Here is a 22705-nt window from a genome sequence, read left to right on the forward strand (position 1 = left end):
TGGAGGTGGCGGAAATGTCGGCGGATGATTTGGTTTATGCGAAGGTCGGTAGGGTGGAAGGTGAGCATCAGGGGCGTCCCCCTGCCCAATGTACCTGAGACAGATATTTGAAATGGAGCTGCAATCCTCTATTCTAACCCATTCATTTTCCAAGGTACATGTTTGGCAAAGCTCTTAAATGACTTGTTTCCTGTTGCAGCCCTTATGATACAATAGCAGTTGGATTTATATAGTAGAGCAGACAGATTGCAAGACTGCAAAAGCATTTTAACAATAGTTAGAGTTTCCCATGTTCTCACACTGAAGTTACAATTGAAAAAGTAACCAAGGTTACTTTTTTTCCAATGATTTGTAAATTTGAAACAAACTTCTCAAAAGTTATAAATCTGCAGAGACAGTGTAGATTCCCATCACCTTCAAATGCTTTCAAACCTGCTTTAAGTCAGCAGCAGTCATAAGTGACAAAAGTTAGGGTCTTCAAATGACTAATTATTGTTAATCCACTATAGAAAAGTGAGTAGATTTCTAACAGTAAGTGTGCAGTAGTTTCAATAACACTGAAACCCTTTCTGAACTTCCCTGGAATTTTCCTTTGTCAAGATTCCAAAATGTTATCTGAAATGTTTAAGAAAGCAGGAATCTTGCTCTCACTATTATTTAGGTTTTGCCTGTTTTTGTTGAATAAGCGTCAGAATGTGATGTGTGTTCTCACAGCACAGTGACGCCCGGTGTGGTTTGTAATGCTGTTGCAGAACATCTTCTCATTAAGTGATAGCTACATTTCCCAGTAATATATTGAATCAGTGACGTTGGCAATGACTGATAGTTCTGAGTTAAACACCCTAAACTATCTTTAAAACAAAGACTGAGTGACAGTTGCCAAAAATTGGAAAATGCTCAATCAATTTATTTCAGCAAAATCTAAACCAAATATATCTGAAACCCAGAGAACAATTCCTTGAAATTTGTCAGATATGGGTATTTTTAAGATAATGCTAGTATTTTTAATAGTTCCTACTGTAGACAGCAGTCTCCTGAGGTTCAACTTCTCAATGTTGAAAATAAGCAGATTTCTTTCAAACTTGATTCGTTTTGGGTTTGAGGACATTTTGTTTGGGATGTTGTTCAGGACTCTACTCTTCAAAATTATGTTATGATAACATTATCCTTTTTATTTAGTCTGTAAACCTTTTTTTTGTCATTTATTCCCTTCTTGAATATTTATATTTTCCACAACATTGCAATTTTAGATTTTTTTGTTTGGATATCAAATTCCCACCATTGTTTTTTAATGTATTTAGGTACTTGCTTCCCTCTCCCCCAAACTGCCTCTTTCTATAATATTTTCCAGCTGTACACCATTCCAAGACCCATGCTCCTCCAATTCTACCTCTGCGTATTCCCAACTTTCTTTCCTCCACCATTGGCATAGCTGCAGCCATCTAACCTCTTGACTGCTCTCCTTGAACTCTCTGCCTCCTCCCCACCATTCTCTTCTCGATACTTTTTAAATACTTGCCATAATGTCTGCGACTTTGACTTGATGCTTTTTTTTTGCCCATTTATGTTCCTGTGACGTGCCTTGGGACTTTTTATGACATTAAAAGTACGTTAAAAATACAGGATGTCCTCAAAGAGTTTGGAGAATCAACTTATCTTCAAGAGAACTATTGCTGCTGAATGCTTTGCATGTCTACAATCACACTTCCTGGACCTCTCTATCGCCATTAAGTCTTAAAATGGTCTCAAAATGACAACTGACTTGACACTGACATTTTTTTACAAACCCACCGACTCCCACAGCTACCTGGATTACACCTCTTCCCAACCTGCCATCCCGTATTCCCAATTCATCCGCCTTCGCTGTATCTGCTCTCAGGAAGACCAGTTCCACCATAGAACGCACCAGATGGCCTCCTTCTTTAAAGACCACAATTTCCCTTTCCACATGGTTGAAGATGCCCTCCAATGCATCTCATCCGCATCCCACACCTCTGCCCTCAAATCCCACCCCTCCAACCGTAACAAGGACAGAACCCCCCTGGTCCTCACCTTCCACCCTACCAACCTTCACATAAACCGCATCACCAACCGACATTTCTGCCATCTTCAAACGGACCCCACCACCAGGGATATATTTCCCTCCCCATCCCTATCCACTTTCTGCAAAGACCGTTCCCTCCATGACTACCTGGTCAGGTCCACGCCCCCCAACAACCCACCCTCCCATCCTGGCACCTTCCCCTGCCACTGCTGGAATTGCAAAACCTGCACCCACACCTCCTCCCTCACCTCCATCCAAGGCCCCAAAGGAGCCTTCCACATCCATCAAAGTTTCACCTCCACATTTACACGTGTCATTTATTGTATCCGTTGCTCCCGATGCGATCTCCTCTACATTGGGGAGACTGGACGCCTTCTTGCAGAGTCCTTTAGGGAACATCTCAGGGACACCTGCATCAATCAACCCCACCGCCCTGTGGCCCAACATTTCTACTCCCCCTCCCATTCTGCTGAGGATATGGAAGACCTGGGCCTCTTTCACCGCCGCTCCCTCACCACCTGAATCCTGGAGGAAGAACGCCTCATCTTCCACCTCAGAAGACTTCAACCCCAGGGCATCAACGTGGACTTCACAAGTTTCCTCATTCCCCTCCCCCCACCTTACCCCAGTTCCAAACTTCCAGCTCAGCACCATCCTCATGACCTGTCCTACCTGTCAATCTTCCTTCCCACCTATCCGCTCCACCCTCCTCTCTGACCTATCACCTTCATCCCCACCTCCATCCACCTATTGTACTCTTGGCTACCTTCTCCCCAGCCTCACCCCCCTCTCCCATTTAACTCTCCACCCCGGAGGCTCCCTGCCTTCATTCCTGATGAAGCGCTTTTGCCTGAAACGTCGATTTTCCTGCTCCTCGAATGCTGCCTGACCTGCTGTGCTTTTCCAGCACCACTCTAATCTAGACTCTGATCTCCAGCATCTGCAGTCCTCACTTTTGCCTATAATCACACTTCAGTTTAGTACGTCAAGATGTTGTCTTCAGGTTAGTTCTGAAAATAAAATATTAACACCTTACCCATCGTGTAAGGTTGCAATAGCACATAATACCTAAAAGGTGAACTCAGGCCTATGGTGAGACTTGCAACAGTATATCATTGTGACTATAACTGGAACAAAACTTAGGAAAAATACTTTTCAGATTATTAATAAAATGTGAGTCCTTGGCAGAATTCTTATTTGAGGAGGAGGAACAGCCTGGGTTACATCCTGAAGGGTCCAGACAGCCTTAAAAGGTGATCACAATTTGTTCAACATCTTACGAGAAGGAGAAATGAGAGCTAATGTGTGTCACGTTAATATAAATACTGGGTACTCCTGATGTTTCAAATTGGAAACAAAAGTTAATACTGCATTAAAGAAAAATCCAATGGAAAAACACTGTTCCATTTTTCATTGAAAGAAAATAATATTAGTGAAGGGGTGGGACAGTGGCTCAGTGGTTAGCACTGCTGCCTCACAGCGCCAGAAACCCGGGTTTGATTCCTCCCTCGAGTGACTGCCTTTGTGCAGTTTGCACATTCTCCCTGTTTCTGTGTGGGTTTCCTCTGGATGCTCTGGTTTCCTCCCACCATCCAAAGGTGTCAGGTTAGGTGGATTGGCCATGGGAAATTACCAATAGAGTCAAGGGACGTGCAGGCTAGGTGATTAGCCATGGGGAATGCAGGATTACAGGATAGGGTGGGGGTTGGGTGGGGGGAGTAGGTCTGGGTGGGATACTGTTTAGAGGGTCAGTGTGGACCCGATGGGCTGAATGGCCTACTTCCATTCTGTAGGGATTCTGTGATAAAAAAAGGTCAAAATATTCACAGTGCAACCCCTGCTCTTGAAAGTGACATTCAATATTTTGTGTGTGCAAATGAGAGGCTTATATCTGTTTGAAGCCCTACACAGATTGGTTTCTCTGATATGCTGATGATATTGAGGATCCAGACCTGCATACCTAACTCAGGGTGCAACTATGAAGGCAAAGTTTCTTGAAATATACTCATCCAAGTACCTGGTGAAGCAGGACTGCTCTGCACGATCCTGCATTTAAAGAACCTGGATCATCAATCGCACCCATTTGGATGAATTTCTCGTCTCTTACCTAGATGCTCCAGGCTTTTTATTTGGTGGCCAGAAGATGTTTGACTTTAGAAAAGAGTTACAACAGCAGTCTATCACAAACCAATTTAGTAAACGTTACTGAAAAGTGGTACAACCATTTTGAGACTTAATCTCTCTACTAATGCCTGGAATAAGGGGTTTAATAAGGTAGATATAGAGAAGATGTATTCACTTGTCAGCAAGTCACTAATAAGGACAGTCACTTGTAAATCCAGTAAAGACTCTGGGATAAACTGGCGTACAAAGAGAGTAGTTACAATATTAAACTTGCTGGTAAATGAAGTAGTTGAGGTGAATGGCATGGACCTTGCAGAGAACAAGAGAGAATAGAAGGCAGACAGAGTTAGGTGCTCCTACAGTGAGAGAAGGGAATGTGGAGCTAAGAATCAGCACAGATCAGTTGTGCTGAAGATCTTATTTCCATGAGAGAAATTCTGGAAGGAAAAAGTAACACAAATAATTATAGGAAAGAATGCATTTTTCAAATGCTAATCCAGCGTGGGCTTCACATCAGTTATGTGTAGTAAGCAGCACATAAAAGGAAGAAAAATACTATTTGACCTTTGATTTCTTTTTCCCTTCAGATTCTTAAGGCAATAAAAATTCTCCACAACTATTTCGGGCTCTGTGACAACACAGTTGCCAAGGAACCAGTCAAATTTTTCTTTTCATGCATGACTCTGCGGTATTGGCTAATGGGGGTGGGGGTGGGGGTTGGTGTTGAAAAATTGGGCTTGTTCGCCCAGTGTTAGTATCTGCAAAAGAAAGTATTGCTGAGTGTTATGCAATATACCTTGGTGGTGTGATTGTCTTGAACACCTGGCAGTTTGAACAAGGTGTGATATGTGGGTGTTAGGTTTGCAACAATACCAAGTTTGTGAGGTCAAGTTGAAGCAATATTGCCTCCAAGTCATGATTGTGTGGGTAATAATGAGTGTGGTGAATTGAATAATAGCTACGGCTAGTGTTACACTTAGCAGTTTATGGCATTTAAAAATGTATTAACTGACCCTGAATGCTCAAGTGAGGTCATGAAGCTTCTTGCACAACTGCAGCCATTGCCTTCTGCAATGGAGGGTATGGGATATTTCTCTACTTTCTCCATAATGACCTCTAGTTTAGACTCTGCAGACCCTGATGCATGGGCTCTCCCATGAGCAGCCGGACTTTGTTATTCCTAGGTCAGATTGAGGTGCTGAACAAAACCCTGCATTCAGCAGCAGGCTAGCTGTAAGTAAAGCAAGTTGCTCATGCTATTGGGCTCACTGCTGACAAGTGCACCGCTGCAATTAGCTGCAGAAATCAGTTTAATAAACAAGGCAGCAGAAAGCTAGCACATTACGTTGCATTGGCCGCATTGTGTTAAACAGAAAAATCAAACAAAGAACTGTGGATACTGGAAACCTGAAGCAAAAACTGAAGTTCCTGGAGAAACTCAGCAATATCCATTTGCAATCATGGGATCCATGCTTACTGCCATGCAGACTCAGCTATTGCCATCATGGTTGAAGAATTTAGGACTCAAAGTGGTGTGCAAACCTCACAGTCCAGCAATCTGTCCTCTGACAAATCAGTAGGATTGCTGAGATGCTCCCGCAGCTGCCTGGAGAGTGAGCCTGCCATTCTCTCTCCAGATAACAGCATTTGCATGTCCACCATTATCACTCCACCATTGTCCTTGTGGCTGTCTCCCAGCTAGTCTGCTGCCAGATTTGTGCAGTCTGAAGCCATGCTGTGAAATCCAAGAATTGCTTGAAGGTAGCTTCCAAGGCAATTACAGTCTCCCCAATGAAAATTAACAACTTTCCAAAAGCCATGCTGCAGTCAATGAGAAGGTACTTTCTACAAACTTTTGAACAAGCAAAATCACCCAAAAGACAAACACTATATTGATGCACAAAGGTGAATAGTTCTAGCTGTTTTTATTGGATGTGTTTTTGGTTAAAGTTATTATGAAAGGAAGATTTTTGGATGGTGGCTTTTGTTGCAAGAGTTTGGCAAATATGGGAGATGGGATAGTGGAACATTGAGATCTTAAAGGAACTAGAGTCTCATACATGTTCACAGATAGGCATTCCAGATGAATTTTCCCCACTTCCCCCTTCTTTTTCCCCTCTCCTTCCTTCTGTTACTGAGATGGCATTTTATCCTTTAAATAGGCATTGGAGGGGGTGTCCTTTGTGCAGCTGGAAACATGCTGAACTGTGAGTGACTAGGATATGGCACTTACTAAATCATTTAGGTTCATTTTGCACAATGTGCATCAATTCAACATAGTCTAACATAGCAACTTGCCAACTGTCAAATATTGTGGCATGCTGGAGCTAACAAACTTGCCACCATGTTGTGTAGCTAACAACAGCTCCAGCCTGCTGAGCTTGTATCCTTCATGCCTCTCAGATTTAACACTCATACTGACACATCTGTGTAATACTGTTCAGTAGTACAAATGGACTTCGTATGGACTTTGTTAATGAAAATAATTTGAATGATGTAATGTGACATCAGTGCAAGTCACATTGCTGGAACAGAGAGTATGGTATAACGAAGGCCACTTACTTGTTTTTTGAAATGATTTACAAAAATTGGCTAATTGAAGTGAGTTTTTTTCCACCACTCTAGAAAGTGAAAGAATACCCACTTAACAATTTTATTTTCACACAGTCACAAGCAAAAGGCACAATGACGCAATAGACTATTGTAGCCTAATAATTACATGGTATATTTAGAACCAGTGGGACAATGCATACCTCATCATTTTGCTCCTTTAATAAGCACACAGTATTCTTACCAGGCTGGGACTGCACCAGTAAGTGCAGATACAATCCAAGAGAGACAGAATTATATGCCTAATACTTTACAAAGTAAAAGTATTCTGAATCATACTTGAGTCAGTTTGGAGGGTGCCAATTTTTTTCTAAATTCAAGTGACCTGATGTCTTCTCACTATTGTGGTGTATTACCAGCAGCAGGATCCCCTGCAGAGTGGGTCCCCATCAACCGGACAATTTTACCAGCTATTCCCAATTATGGTGCTGGGAGGAGACACAACTGCAAGGGAAAACTGTCAACTAAATTCCAGTATGGTTCCTGGGATGGAACTTGGGAAATATTTCTTTACGACTCCTCCGTGAGGCACAGAGGGAACGTCCCAGGGCAGAGTCTGCCCCTACAGTTTCAGAATCACCATTGGCACATATGTGTCTTGTTGTTTGCCATACATTCTTACTGTAGCCTCAGCCTCTATTGGTGGTGCTGCCAAGCTGCCCTCTCTCTTACTGGGCCAATAGCTCTATAAGCCAGACTGCTATCCTCACTTGGAGAGTGGTCCTGGCAGGCTTCATTGGCTGTTGTTAGTAAAATTATATCCAGGGTCACAGTGCTCGCCAAGTCAAAGGGGTCTTGCTTTTGGTTCTGGTAGCAAGGCAGGTCTGCTTTGCCCTTGGGAAAACGTCCGACTATTATTTTCTTTCTAACTCCAATATTTTTATAGACCACGACTAAAAGTGTTCAAAAATGAAAAGTAAAAATCAACTTCATTTGAAGCTGCAGAACGTTTTCTGTATCCTGGAGGTGAACCTTCCATTCCTGGGCAATTGTGGAGGATGAGATTTCCTAGGTTCTGCCCATTCTTTGCTGGGTCAGTATAGTAGATGTTTACATTAGGTTGCTGATTGCCTGGCAAACCCCCATATCAGCTATTACCTGCATGGACTGGCTTTGAGAGGGGAAAGCCTTCAGTACAAACCTTGGAGAGTTTACACAGTTTAAGTTAACTTCAATCAACTGAACGCACCATTTAAGGGCAAAAGCTGCAAATGGAATAAATGATGTTCATGTAATAAAGAGAGGATTGGAATGACGCTTAGAGAGAAAACGATGTGTAAGTGTTTGGAGAAAAGCAGGAGATTGGCACTAAATCATTTAATGAGCTTGTTCAGGCACGATGAACCTACAGTACTGTAACAATTCTGTGATTCTGAAAGTTGTGGAGGATGCATGTTTCTTTATTTTTAAGCATTTTTTTTAATCCACAGGGTCATCCACACACATTTTTCCAATGAAAATTACCATTTTATTTTAGTACTTCTTAATTTGCAGCTTTGATTCAATAAATAGCAAAACAATACAAATGTTTGCATTCAGCTCAGTGTTAAATTATAGATAGATATACTGTCTAGTCGGTGTGGACTTGTTGGGCCGAAGGGCCTGTTTCCACACTGTAAAGTAATCTAATCTAATCTAATCTAATACAAATGTTTGCATTCAGCTCAGTGTTAAATTATAGATAGATATACTGTCTAGTTTTAATTCAATAGTATCTCACCCTATTTCAGTCAGCTTCCCACATTGATCTGATATCGGATTTTCTCTATAAATAACTATAAATTGCAACAGAGGTATTTTGTGAATTCTTTCCTGAAAATAATCACCAGTATAAGAAGTGATGGCAGCGAAAAATAGCAACACTCTCATATTGGCTGAGGTGATTTGCAAGTTTTCTAAACTTATCCAAAATATAATGTAATAAGCTATTTTAAACTGAATTAGCTTCACTTGCATAAAGAAAGCTGAAAGAATGAATGCAATTTTGCAACAGGTGCAAGTGTCACTAAAGCAGGATGGGAGCTGATCAGGTCTTCCACACAGATATAGGATGTCTGATCAAGGACAGTGAGCCGTTGGGATAATTTACATGCATGCTCTTTTGGGCTGTTGGCATCACTAGCTGACCAACATTTATAGTCTGTACTTAGTTGCCCTTGAGAAGGTGGTGGTGGACTACCTTCTCGAACCACTGTAATGTATGTGATGTAGATAGACCCACAATGCCACTAGGAAGCCAATGCAAGGATTTTGAGCCTGTAATACTGAAAGAATGGATCAGATATTAAAGGAATATTTCCAAGTCAGGATGATGAGTGTCTTGAAGAGAACATGCAGGTGGGGGTGTTTCCATGTATCTGCTGCCTTTGTCCTTCCAGATGAAAATGGTCATGGATTTGGAAGGACCTTTAGTGAATTTCTGCAATGCACCTTGTAGATAATACACACTGATGACACTGAATATTGGTGGTGGAGGGGATGGATGTTTATGGATGTGGTGCCAATCAATCAAGCTGTTTTGTTCTGGATAATGTAAAGCTTCTTGATTATTGTTGCAACTGCTCTAATCTAGGCAAGTATTCTATCACACTCCTGACTTCTGCCTTATGGATGGTGGACAGACTTTGGGGAAATGAGTTACTCTCTGCAGTTTTCTTAGCCTCTGACCTGCTCTTGTGGCCACTGTATTTATCTGGTGAGTCCAGTTGAATTTCTGGTCAATGGCAAGTCCTAGTATTTTGACACTGGAGCATTCAGTGAAACTAACACCATTGAATCTCAAAGGGTGGTGGTTAGATTGTCTCTGTTTGGAAATGGACATTGCCTGGTATTTATGTGGCATGAATGGCTCAAGCAGACAAGGTCTTGCTGCATGAAGATGGACTACTTCAGTATTTGGGGAGTTGAGAATGGTGCTGAACATTGTGCAATCATCAGCAAATATCCCCAAATCTGACCCTATGTTGAAGGAGAGGTCATTGATGAAGCAGCTGAAGATGATTGGGCCTAGGACACTAACCTGAGGAGCTCTTGCAGTGAGAGGTCTTTGAAATGAGATCATTGATGTCCAACAATCCAATGATCTTCTTATCTGCCAGGTATGACTCTAACTAGCGGACAGTTTGCCTCAGATATCCATTGATTCCAGTTTTGCTACACCTCCTTTATGCCATACTGAGTCAAATGTGGCCTTGATATCACTCTCACCTCACTTCTGAATTCAGCTCCTTTGTATATGTTTGAACCAAGGCTGTAATGAGGTCAGGGGCAGAATGGCTCTGGCGGAACCCAGACTGGGCGTCACTGAACAGCTTATTGCTGAGCAGGTGCTGCTTGCTAGCACTGCCCATGACACTTTACTTGTGATCAAGAATGGGGCAATAATTGGCTGGATTTGATTTGCCCTGCTTGTTGTGTACAGGACATAGATGTGCAATTTTTAATATTGTTGCATAGATGCCAGTGTTATAACTAGGGGAGCGGCAAGTTCTGGAGCACAAGTCTTTAGTACTATTACTGGAATGTTGTCAATGCCCATAGTCTTTGCAGTAACCAGTGCCTCCATATCATGTGAAGTGAATGTAATTGGCTGATGAATGGTCTCTGTGATGCTGGGGACCACTGAAGGAGGCAGAGATGGATCATCCACTTGGTACTTCTGGCTGAAGATTGTTGTGAATGCCTCAGCCTCATCATTTGCACTGAAGGGCTTGGCTCTTTTATCATTGAGGACAGGGATATTTGTGAAGCATCCTCCTCTAGTGAGTTGTTTATTTGTCCACCATTATTGATGGCTGGACGTGGCCAGTCTGCAGATCTTAGATTAGTTCCATTTGTTGTGGGATCGCTTAGCTCTGATGATCATTTCTTCCTTATTCTGTTTGGCATCCAACTAATTCTGTTTGGCATCTTCACCAGTTTGACACCATTTTTAGGTATGTTTGATTTCATCCTGGCATGGCCTCCTGCACACTCCATTGAACTAGGGTTGAATCTCTGGCTTAATTGTAATGGTTGAATCGGGTGTATGCTGTGCCATGAGGTTACAGACTGTGCCTGAGTACAATTCTGCTGCTGAGAGAAAGTGAGCACTGCAGATGCTGGAGTATTCTGTTGCTATTGATGGCTCACATTGCTTTAAGGATGCCCAGTCCTGAGTTGCTAGATCGGTTCAAAATCTATCCCATTTAGCATGATGATAGTGCCGCACAACATGATAGAGGGTATTCTCAATGTGAAGATGGAACTTCATCTCAACAAGGACTGTGCGATGGTCACGCTTACCGATATTGTCTTGGGCAGATGCATCTGCAGCTGGCAGGTTGGTAAGGATGAGGTCAAGTATGTGTTTCTCTGTTCTTGGTCCCCTCACCACCTGCTGCAGAGCCAGTCTAGCAGTCAAGTCCTTTAGGATCTGACCAGCTAGATCAATAATGCTGCTGTCAAGCCACTCTTTGTGGTGGTGGACATTGAAATCCCTCACCCAGAGTACATTCAGTGCCTTTGCTACCCTCAGTGCTTCATTCAAACGCTGTTCAAAATGGAGGAGTATTGATTCACCAGCCGAGGGAGGACAGTGCATAGTAACTAGCAGGAAGTCATCTGCCCCGTTAATGAAAAACAATTTTGTTTTTTGCAGATCAAAAAAGGGGTTTCAGGCCCTTTACCTGCTTCCTCAAGATGAATTCCTTCCCATTTTTGCCATGTATAGGGAATAAATTTGGATGAATTGGAGGGCTTTGCCTCAGAAACACGGTGGCTCAGTGGTTAGCACTGTTGCCTCATAGTACCAGGGTCCCAGGTTTGAATCCAGCCTTGGGCAACTGTCTGTGTGGAGTTTGCATATTCTCCCCGTGTCTGCATGGGTTTCCTCCCACAGTCCAAAAGATGTGCAGGTTGGGTGAATTGGCCATTCTAAATTGCCTGTAGTGTTAGGTGCATCAGTCAGTGGGAAATGGGTCTGGGTGGGTTGCTCTTCGGAGGCGCGGTGTGGACTGGTTGGGTCGAAGGGCCTGTTTCTACACTGTAGGGAATCTAATCTAAGCATTGGTCATAACTGTGCAATCATGAAATGTTTGCACCAAAGGATGAGCAATGCTGATGAAAAACTAAACTCTAATACACTAAGGCAGACCTGGGCATTTTACAGCCCACAGGCCATATGCAGCCCTTTGGTCATTCCTGTCCGGCTCGTATGAGGTCAATCTTAAATTAGAACATGAATGAAGATGAATTCACCACAAGGGTATACAGGAAAGCCACACACACAGACCAAGTCCTAAACTATGAAAGTAACCACCCCAACACACACAAACGAAGCTGCATCAGGACACTATTCAAAAAGGCCACAACACACTGCAGTACACCAGAACTGCAAAAAGAAGAAGATGAACACCTATACAAGGTATTCGCCAAAAACGGATACCCGCGCAACTTCATCAACAGATTGTGGTTCTGTTCGCCGAGCTGGGAGTTTTTGTTGCAAATGTTTCGTCCCCTGGCTAGGCGACATCATCAGTGCTTGGGGGCCTCCTGCGAAGCGCTTCTTTGATGTTTCCTGCGGTGTTTATAGTGGTCTGTCCCTGCCGCTTCCGGTTGTCAGTTTCAGAGGCATGAGGCATGGCATTCATCCACAAACTCCATCAACAAACACATCAACCTGGACCCAATATACCAACCTCTACAGCGGACAGCTGAAACTGACAACCGGAAGCGGCAGGGACAGACCACTATAAACACCGGAAGAAACATCAAAGAAGCGCTTCGCAGGAGGCTCCCAAGCACTGATGATGTCGCCTAGCCAGGGGACGAAACGTTTGCAACAAAAACTTCCAGCTCGGCGAACAGACCCACAATAACGAGCACCCGAGCTACAAATCTTCTCACAAACTTTGAAAAAGTATTTACGCCATGCACGCAATGCAAATGTGTTGCTTTTGTTTTTAAAAGGATGCTTTTTTTATTTATGTATGAACGCACATGCGCGTGTATGAGTGTGCGTGCGTGAACAGCTAAAAGTGACGCTTGCTGGCTAGCCCTCAAAATGCCTGCTCACGCCAAAAAAAGGAAGGTTGATACAGAATGCGGAGTTTTTAATAAGACATGGACTGCTAGATATTTATTTACAGAAATCAGAGGTAAAGCCGTGTGCTTGGTTTGTGTTGCACAGGTTGCTGTTGGTTTGTGAGATTAACATGTTAAAAATAAAATGAAATACTGAAATTATTGTTTTTACTGTTTATTTCTTCTATATTTGACCTACTCCACAATTTCATATCTTTATTGTAACAGAATATCCTTATTCTTTTGATTATAAGTTTCAGTGCAAAACTATATAATTTAGTACTTTTTACAATGGGAGAAAATTAATACTGAGCAGAATTATGTTCAACACATTGTTGGTTCGGCCCTCCAACACAACTCAGGTTTCTCATGTGGCCCCTTGAAAGAATTAATTGCCCACCCCTACACTAAGGTATTCATTCATTCCGTAACATCACAAGCAAGCACAGTATCTTCTTTTATAAAAGTACATTTCATTCATAAATTGCAACAAAGTACATTACAAAGCAATTCAAGCTCGACCTTCCAGAAAATACAATAAAAGTAGTCACATTTCTCATTTCGGCATTTATAAGTGACTCCAATCAAATGCCAAATTGAAACATTTTCTGAATTTGACAAGAAACTACTTCCATTCTACTACAAGCTAGGAGCTTTCCAGACCCAGATGACATCATGAGAGAAAGATGGTAGATAATGGCCTCTCTCCACTTCATCTTGACAGTGCTGCCTCAAGCTTTAGTGTATCCCTGAGCACGTTGACATGGACCTTGGAGAGTGCCAGACTGCAACACTAGGTTGAGGTCAATTCTTTGCCCTGGAAGACCAACATGTTTCGTGCAGACTAAAGAGTGTTTCACTGAGTTGATGGCCCTCCAGCAGCAGTTGATATTTCTCTTTGTGTACATTCCAGCAAACTGCAGAGCTGCTTGGGATAAACCCCAACATAAGCTACTACACCTCAAGTGCATGTGTGAGCCTAATTTACATAAATAATTTAATATCCTGCGAGTCAACCTTTCATAAGTGGATCTTGAACTTAATTTTCTTTTGGTTTTGTAGTCCCAGAGGGACATGAGTGTTTCTCTGACTGCACAATGCTGGTCTGTTTCTCCCTCTGAGATGAATTCCCTCTCTCATGCTCTCTGCATCTTTCTCCAGACCTCCTTTACAAAGGCACATACCAAAAGGAGATGTGTAACAATTTCTTCACCACTGCAGCTGTCCTGTCTATCCTCAATGACCTTTAGGGAGGAGGTGTCATGAACTGCTGCAGTCTCTATACTGATTGTGAACCAAAGCTAGTTTTTAAAGGGTTTCTGGGAAGTGATAACAACTGGTGAAAAGTAGGCACATATGTTTCAAATTAGAAATCAACTGATGAGGAAAGAACTCCAAAAATCACCAAAAATACTTGGTGGAAATAAAATGCAGAAACAATACTGAACGCTCAAAAGCAAATACTGCAGAATAAAGCAGAAGTCTCGTTTGAAGTGGCGGGGAGTTCCGTGAAGTATGTCACATTTGAGAAGCAGGGAAGCTCAGTGATGGTTCCCTGAACTGTCCAGCCTGCCTCTGTTAGCATATGATCTCCATTTAGATGACATTTGAGAGGGTCATCCATCAGGACATGTTGGCTTAGGAGGAGAAAATGCTGGAAAACAGAGGAGGAACAGGTTAAAAAGTTTCAATGGTTCATTTGAAGTTTGAACGCGACATGACCACTCTACTTGTGGACAATAATGTATAATCTAACTAATCTTTTAAAAAAAACTCTAACTGTTTCTATTCTTGAAAATGTTATGCAACTGGAAATCCCCTGACTTCCCACTATCCTTGAATTACCTTATCACAGCCAACAGAAAACGGCAGCACTGAAAGAAATATGATCCTTGGAGATCTTATTTCAATATTCCAAGCATGATTTGTTTTATTAATGATAGCGAGTTGAAGACTGATTCCTGTTCTCCGAAGTGGTTAGTTATTAAAAAGTGCAAACAGACAAATACTTTTCCTGTGAAATACTGAGCAGTCGTTTTTCAGATAAATGCTGCTAAAATAATAAAACACCACATTAATAAAGCAAGACGTTTCAGTTCCTCATTATCTCCATACAATAGTTTACACATTTATTTTAATATGTTTAACTTACCATTAGGAAATGGATAAAGTGTAAGATGGAAAATGAGTCACACCTGACTAATGAAGGCATGATATGCATGAAAAATTTGGTTTGCACAATTGTCAATTTCTGCATGCGAGAAAAGAGGCAACTATAGACAGCAGTTTCCAAACTGACAGAATTCACTTCTTCCCAGATTACAATTATTCCTCGTTAAGTTAATGGTGCTATTACAGATGATTTAAATGCATACTTTGCATATGTTCTGATCTGTCACTGTCATCTTTACTTCCAGCAATGTATTTGTGTCTGGTGCTTTGGTTAGCTCCCGCAACCCAAGAACTAGATGTGGATTCCATGATATTGAAAGCTTCAATAACATCTTTAAAATGCACTGCAGAAATTCACCAATCCTCACCATCCTCAGCCAGCACCTTCCAAACCCACAACCACTTCTCATCTAAAAGGACAAGGGCAACAGAAACTTGGGAACACCTCAAAGCTGCTCACCATCCTGACTTGGAAATATATCATCATTCCTTCACTGTTGCTGGGTCAAACTTCTGAAATTCCCTCCCTAAAGACTTTATGGGTTTAACATATATTGCAGCAGTTTAAGAAGGCAGCTTGCCACCACCTTCTCAAGGGCAACCAGGAATGGGCAATATACACTGGCTCGCCAGTGACACCAACATCCATGTGTGAATTTTTTTAAAAAGTGATGATTATTATGGCCCTGGTATATACACGTAATATAGTCACAAGCATTTCACTTTCTGAGCTACTATTAAACTATTTGTCTACATCGAGTAACATTCTTCCATCAATGTGTCAAGCTTTAAATGTCCTCAGTTAAACCTTTATACCATTAGGTCAAAACTATGAGATGGTGATGATATCAAGACCATGTCTGTTAAAGATATACTGCTCATTAACTGTGAGACAGTTCACAATATGCCCACAAAACATCTTGCCCCTACCTTTGGGCTCTTTCTCTTAGGTTGATTTTTTTTGTGAATGACACAGGAATATTCTATTAGTCTTAAAATCACCTTGACATCTAGCAGTTTGAACATTTATACAGGACTTTTAGTATACAGAAATCTTAGTGTGCTTAATAAAGATGTACTCCTGCAAGAATTTTAAGGGGGATTCTTAAAGTAGAGAAGGATGACTTTTTTTAGGGAGTGCATTGAAGAAGGTAAGGATGCCGGTGGTGAGCCACAATAGACATAGGATGGAGAAAAGATCAGGGTCAGAGAATTGGAAATTTTGGGGACTGGCAGGGTTATGGCCCATGTGACCCCTAAACTGCACAGATGTGCACACGACTCAGATGGTCTGCTCACTGATCAAGTTATGGGTGCATTGACTTCTGAAACCTCTGCCACACATGGACCTCACAGGTCAATGCAGTGGCAGGAAACATTAGAGGTTGTGGTATGGAGAAGGTTACAAGGATAGGGCTAAAGCCTTGAAGGTACATGAGGCTGACAAATTGTACACATTGGATAATCAAGAGCAAGCAAGGTCAGCAAAAGGGAGGATATGGATAAGAAGGAGCTGGTTAAGGATGAGATTGGAGTAGTAGTGTTTTAATATTGAGTTGACATTTACAGAAAATGAGTTCAGGAGGATGGTTGGTTAAACATTGAGATGATGTAATCTAGAATTGAGAAATGGTTGAGAGCTTCAGAGGTAGATAGACTATGGCTTTTGAGAGTTCACAGGTTCACAGAGGTCATGAGGTGAGAAAGACAAAGGTGCAGGTTCAAACCTCAAGAACAAGGCTACAAATCCATTCTGCAGCCAGTATTATTTTACACAACGTCAATCCTGCATTTGTGGATGAACATTTTAATCATAGCCCCAAATGGCTGGACATTCTGATCAATGGGAAAAGAGGTGGGTCTCTGGTGGAATGAGATCTCTGTTGATTAGATTAGATTACTTACAGCGTGAAAACAGGCCCTTCGGCCCAACAAGTCCACACCGACCCACTGAAGCGCACCCACTCAGACCCATTCCCCTACATTTACCCCTGCACCTAACACGAAGGGCAATTTAGCATGGCCAATTCACCTAACCTGCACATTTTTGGACTGTGGGAGGAAACCGGAGCATCCGGAGGAAACCCACGCAGACACGGGGAGATCGTGCAAACTCCACACAGTCAGTCACCTGAGGCAGGAATTGAACCCGGATCTCTGGCACCGTGAGGCAGTAGTGCTAACCACTGTGCCACCGTGCCGTTTTATATTCACATCCTTCCAAAATGAAAAATTATGGAATTTTGATCATTTCATTCCTAACTCGAACTAAAACATTTGTTTTACAGAACCCAGCTGGTTTCCAGCAAGTAAATCAGAATCTAAGCTGTATGTAGAAGATAAATTGGAATTTTTAAACATTTAGGCCAGAAATGAATAAACCACTAATTAACTTGCAGTAGATCTGTCAAATGCATCCATGTTTGCTGAATCCCAACCCATGGTGGTGTAAAACACACTTGGAACTTCCTGAAGGAATTGTTTGTAAGGTACAAGTGCTAATAGTTGTTTCATAGAATCCACAGCTTTACACAGCAACAAAACCGAGCAACCATCCAGATTCACCCTAGCCAGCGATTGATTTTTATAAGAGTCTTTCTTTTCTGGCCTTTGGAAACCTATCAGCGTTCAAAAGGATACACATAAAGCCGCAAACAATGTCAGTAGGACTGCAAGCTCACGTGAGCCACTTAATCCATCTGTGACATGAAAGATAGCAAATTAATCCCAAAGGGAGGAGTGATTTTTCTGTTACTTACCTACTGAGTGACATAAAATAATATAACACAAGATGCCTACTGTCATGCAACTTGAACACAAACACTTCTTTTAATGAATTTTGGCTCCTTCAGAAGCAGCAGTATTGTTCCATTTAAGTTATTGTGCTGCTGCCAAATTTCGTACTGCTGGCAGCAAAAGTGCTGACAGTCCAGATGTAGATGTGTGCCTGCAGTCTGGGGACTGCGTGTGTGCAGTTGTATTCTTCAATATCTGGTCAAGGAAGAGAAAATCCATATCCCTATTCAGTTTACTGGAAAATTCCTCAATTTGGATTCTTTTGGTGAAAAGTTCCAGGAATACAATGCAAAAATTCCCAACATTTAAGACTTGCATTAAGTTTGCAATTTACTGAAAGTATTCAGTCTCTTCTGTGTGGTAGTTATTTTCTGACAAATGACTCAGCTCTTACCATGACTGTTTGTCCAAGAGTTGTCCAAAAGTATTGTACAATCTTGTTTTCAGGACGCTCTGTCAGGATATTTTTAATCACCAATCGAAGTATATATTTTATTGTATTTCTCACTGTAAAGTAGACAATACATTAAGAATCATTTGTTTATTAATTTGTTCAAATAAAGTCACAAGTCTCAGTATGCTGTGTTTTGACATTCTGCAGTTGGTCCTGCCAAAAACTCCAGGTTGTCAGAAAGCTGAAGGGATCTTTCTTTCATTGTGATTTGTGTGTCTGTGTGAGTTGAGGGAAGTGGCAAAGAAGTGTTCTCATTAACCTTCCTGCAGAGTATGGAATGTTGGAATCACACCCAATGCCAACAGAAACCGGAAGTTCAGATAGGACTACTGGCAATTTTCTGACCATCTCAGATTGCCACAATTCTGAAGGTTACTTGAGAGAGGTGCAAACATCTCTGAGTCCTTTCTGCTGCATCTTTGGAGATCAGGGCTGGATTTTTCTTTGGTTTCTTGCCTCTTTCAGAACATTGAAGACACATATATAGTTGTAACACCCCACAAAACACAAACGTCACATGATGACTAGCAGCAGAAATACATTTTTCTTTAAATAAAGCATCTTTGAAAAGATAGAAACCCATGTGGGCCTTTAATATGAACTGACAGCAGCGGTTTGGAGTAAAGACAGTGCTTGAGTGTTACCATTCTTAAATTTGAGTTATCATGATGCTTTGATGCTGAGAGAAGAAGTGTACAGTTTCTACATTAGTGAGCAAAGGGAGATTAATTGATACAAGATTGGGGTTGGCAACTGAAACAACTTGCCTTCACCATCCTTGAAAGGTCATGAATCTCTTTATGTATAATGAGGCAGCTTTTGATCGTTGTAGAATTGGTGCCATTCTTCATGCTGCCTGAATTCTCACTTTTCAAGCATCTTTTGGGCATCACTGCTGTCAGGGAGACACCCTCTGATAGACTTAAAAGTATGATTGCTTTCTTAATACTCCTGCCATTGTGTGTGACAATTTGCAGATGACAAGACAACAAGCAATACACTGAACAAGACGCCAGCTGTACACAATCTTCAGAGTGAAGGAAAAGATGGTTCAACAATATATCCTCAAGCAGTGGCTACAAGGGTTTTCTTATTTCAACAATTTACTTTATTTACAAAGCATATCTTTGTATATATAAATAGTCACAAACGCAGTTCGGTTCTGTACAACTGCATATTAAGGAAACAAACAAACATTGGAGTTTGACTCTATTCAAACAAACCAAAGGTATCTCTTACTTGAACGAGACTATATCGACATGCATTTGAGGCATGAGTAGGCCCGGTAACTGAACAGACCCCCATTTACCTTCAGCAGGAAGACCTCAGACAGTGATCATTCCCCACTGTCCCAGGCTTTAGTGCGCCCCTCAGCATGTGGTCCTGGATTTAGGAATGTGCCAGTCTACTGCAAGATTTTGTTGAGTAGGATGGTGCCCTGTACACTCTGAGACAACAAACTACAGGCAACAGATGGTATCTAAATGTTTTCGCCACAGTCACACGTCAGCTGTATATAGTGGTTATAGGTACCAATTGTTAGGTTCTTTACTGGTTACTTGTACCTACACACATTAATAATAGACTGTATGTGCTCCCTTTATTCAAGAAAAAGGGGGGGGATGTTGTAATAGTGTGCTTCCCAGTATGTAAAGTGTACTCATTTAAAGACAGGCATGTGTAAGTTATTTTGTAATCCAGGAAGTGAAGCAATGTCATGTGCAGTACCAATCTCAGTTAGCCAGCACAGGAAGCAACACATCTCACAGCAGGAAGAAGAAGCCCCATTAAATTTTGTGTTCAATCTCTGTGTCTTCCTTCAGCTTCATTTGTACTGAGATAAAGACTGAGAAAAAGATAATATAACAAGAATGTTTGGTGATTGCACAATATTCTGTGTCATTCTCAAAGCTTTAAGTCCTCAGATTCTTAAACAACTCATGTCCATATGCAGAAAGACCTGGACCATAACCAGGCTCTGGCTGAGAAGTGGCAAATAATAATTTCACCACGCAGTTGCCAGGTAATGACCATTTCACACAAGAGAGAATCTAACCATTCCCTTTAATGCATTATAAATGCTGAATCTCCCACTACAAGCATCATTGGAGTTACCATTGACTGGAAAATTGACTGGCTTCACCATATACATGCTGTGGCTATAGAATCACATCAGAGATTCACATCAGAAAGGGAATTCTGAGGCAAGCAATTTACGTCCTCAAAGTCTGTTCAGGAAATTAACTGAATCTTCTCCAACATGCCTGGGTGTGTGAGCTGTAACAAAAGTCAAGAGTCCTGACACAATCCAGTTAGAAGAGTGACACTCCATCAACCAAAATAAAATGTACTTCCACCACCACAGACATGTTAGCAGCAATGAGTACTTTACGCGAGATCCACTGTAACTTTTGTTCTTTCAAAAGTACCTTCCAAACCTGCAACCTTGACCATGTAGAAGGACCTTCAGGAGACACTCACATTGCTTCACACTGTGGAAGGTCATTTTGAAACCTTCCCCGCTGGGGATATCTGCAGACCGAGAAAGCTTTTTTTAAATTTCAAAAATATACATTATGCATAAAAATCATCCCTAAGTACAACAAAGGTTGTAAATCATAACTTTACAGAGAGAAGTGAAACAATCTAAACATCAGAATTTTGATATCTCTCAGAGCTTATTGACAGTTGCATAAAAAAAGCATTTCATACTTAGACAGGGAGAGAGAGAGAGAGAGGGATGATGGCTTACTGGCCAAGTTGTATTCAGCTTTGTGGGACTTGATTGGCCAGGACCTGCTGAAGGTGTACGGCAGTATGCTTCTAGCAGGTAGCATGTGCGAATCCATGAGGTAGGGTTCCATCACTCTCATCCATAACTGGAAGGGGGAGATGGAAGAAATTAGAAATTGGTGACCAATCTCACTGCTGAGTCAGGTCTGCTCTGGGATTGTAGTTTCACCCTGACCAAACCTGTACTGTACCAGGCAGGAGGATCTCAGGGAGCCTTGCACTCCTTCGGGATACAGTCGCCTAAATGTAGGGCCACAAGATCATAAGACATAGGAGCAGAAATTAGACCATTCAGCCCATCGAGTCTGCTCTACCATTCAATCATGACCGATAGGTTTCTCAACCCCATTCTCCTGTCTTCTCCCCGTAAGCCTTGATCCCCTTGATACTCAAGGACCTATCTCTCTCAGTCTTAAACATACTCAATAACCTGGCCTCCACAGTCTTCCGTGGCAATGAATTCCACAAGTTCACCACTCCTTGGCTGAAGATGTTTCACCTTATCTCCATTCTAAAAGATCTTTCCTTTACTCTAAGTCTGTCCCTCGGGCCCTAGTCTCTCCTACCAATGGAAGCATCTTCCATATTTTGTGCAATAGTCTACCGTGTGGAACCTTATCAAATGCCTTACTGAAATCCATATACACCACATCAACTGCTTTACCCTCATCCACCTGTTTGATCACCTTCTCAAAGAACTCAATAAGGTTTGTGAGGCACGACCTGCCCTTCACAAAACCGTGTTGACTATCAGTAAACAACTTATTCCTCTGGAGATGATTTTAAATCGTATCTCTTATAACCCTTTTCAACATCTTACCCACAACCAAAGTAAAGTTCACAGGTCTATAATTTCCAGGGTTGTCTCTACTCCCCTTCTTGAACAATGGAAAGACATTTGTTATCCTCCAGTCTTCTGGCACTATTCCGGTAGTGTTCTTGAAGTCCAGGTAGATAAAATCCATTGGCTTTCCTTGATCTAACCTGCTCATTACTTCCTCAAAGAATTCTAGCAGATTTGTCAAGCATGACCTCCCCTTGATGAAACCATGCTGACTTTGCCCTATTTTACCATACATTTCCAAGTATTGAGAAATCTCATTCTTCACAGTGGATTTCAGGATTTTACCCACGACCAAAGTTAGGCTAACCGGTTTGTAATTTTCGTTTTTGTGCCTTACTCCCTTCTTAAACAGGGGAGTCATATTAGTGAATTTCCAGTCCTCAAGGAACCTCCCTGATTCTAGCAATTCCTGAAAGATCACCATGAATGCCTCTGTTATTTCTTCAGCTATCTCCTTTAGAACTGTGGGGTGTAATCCATTTGGTCCAGGTTATTTAGCCACCTTCGGACCATTCAGTTTTTCTAGCACCTTCTCCTTGGTGATGGCCACCATACTCAGCTCTGCCCCCTAACTCTCTTGAATTTTTGGGATATTACTCGTCTCTTCCACTGTGATTATTCAGTACCTCAGCCATTTCCTTGTTTCAAACTACTATCTCTCCAGCATCATTTTCTAGTGGCCCAATGTCCAGGTTTGCCTCTGTTTCGCCCTTTATATATCTAAAGAAACTCTTATCGTCTTCTTTTATATTACTGGCTAGCTTACCCTTATATCTAATCTCCTCCCTCCTTATTTCTTTTTTTG

Source organism: Chiloscyllium plagiosum, chromosome 31 (assembly GCF_004010195.1).
Source record: "Chiloscyllium plagiosum isolate BGI_BamShark_2017 chromosome 31, ASM401019v2, whole genome shotgun sequence".
Lineage (NCBI taxonomy): Eukaryota > Metazoa > Chordata > Chondrichthyes > Orectolobiformes > Hemiscylliidae > Chiloscyllium > Chiloscyllium plagiosum.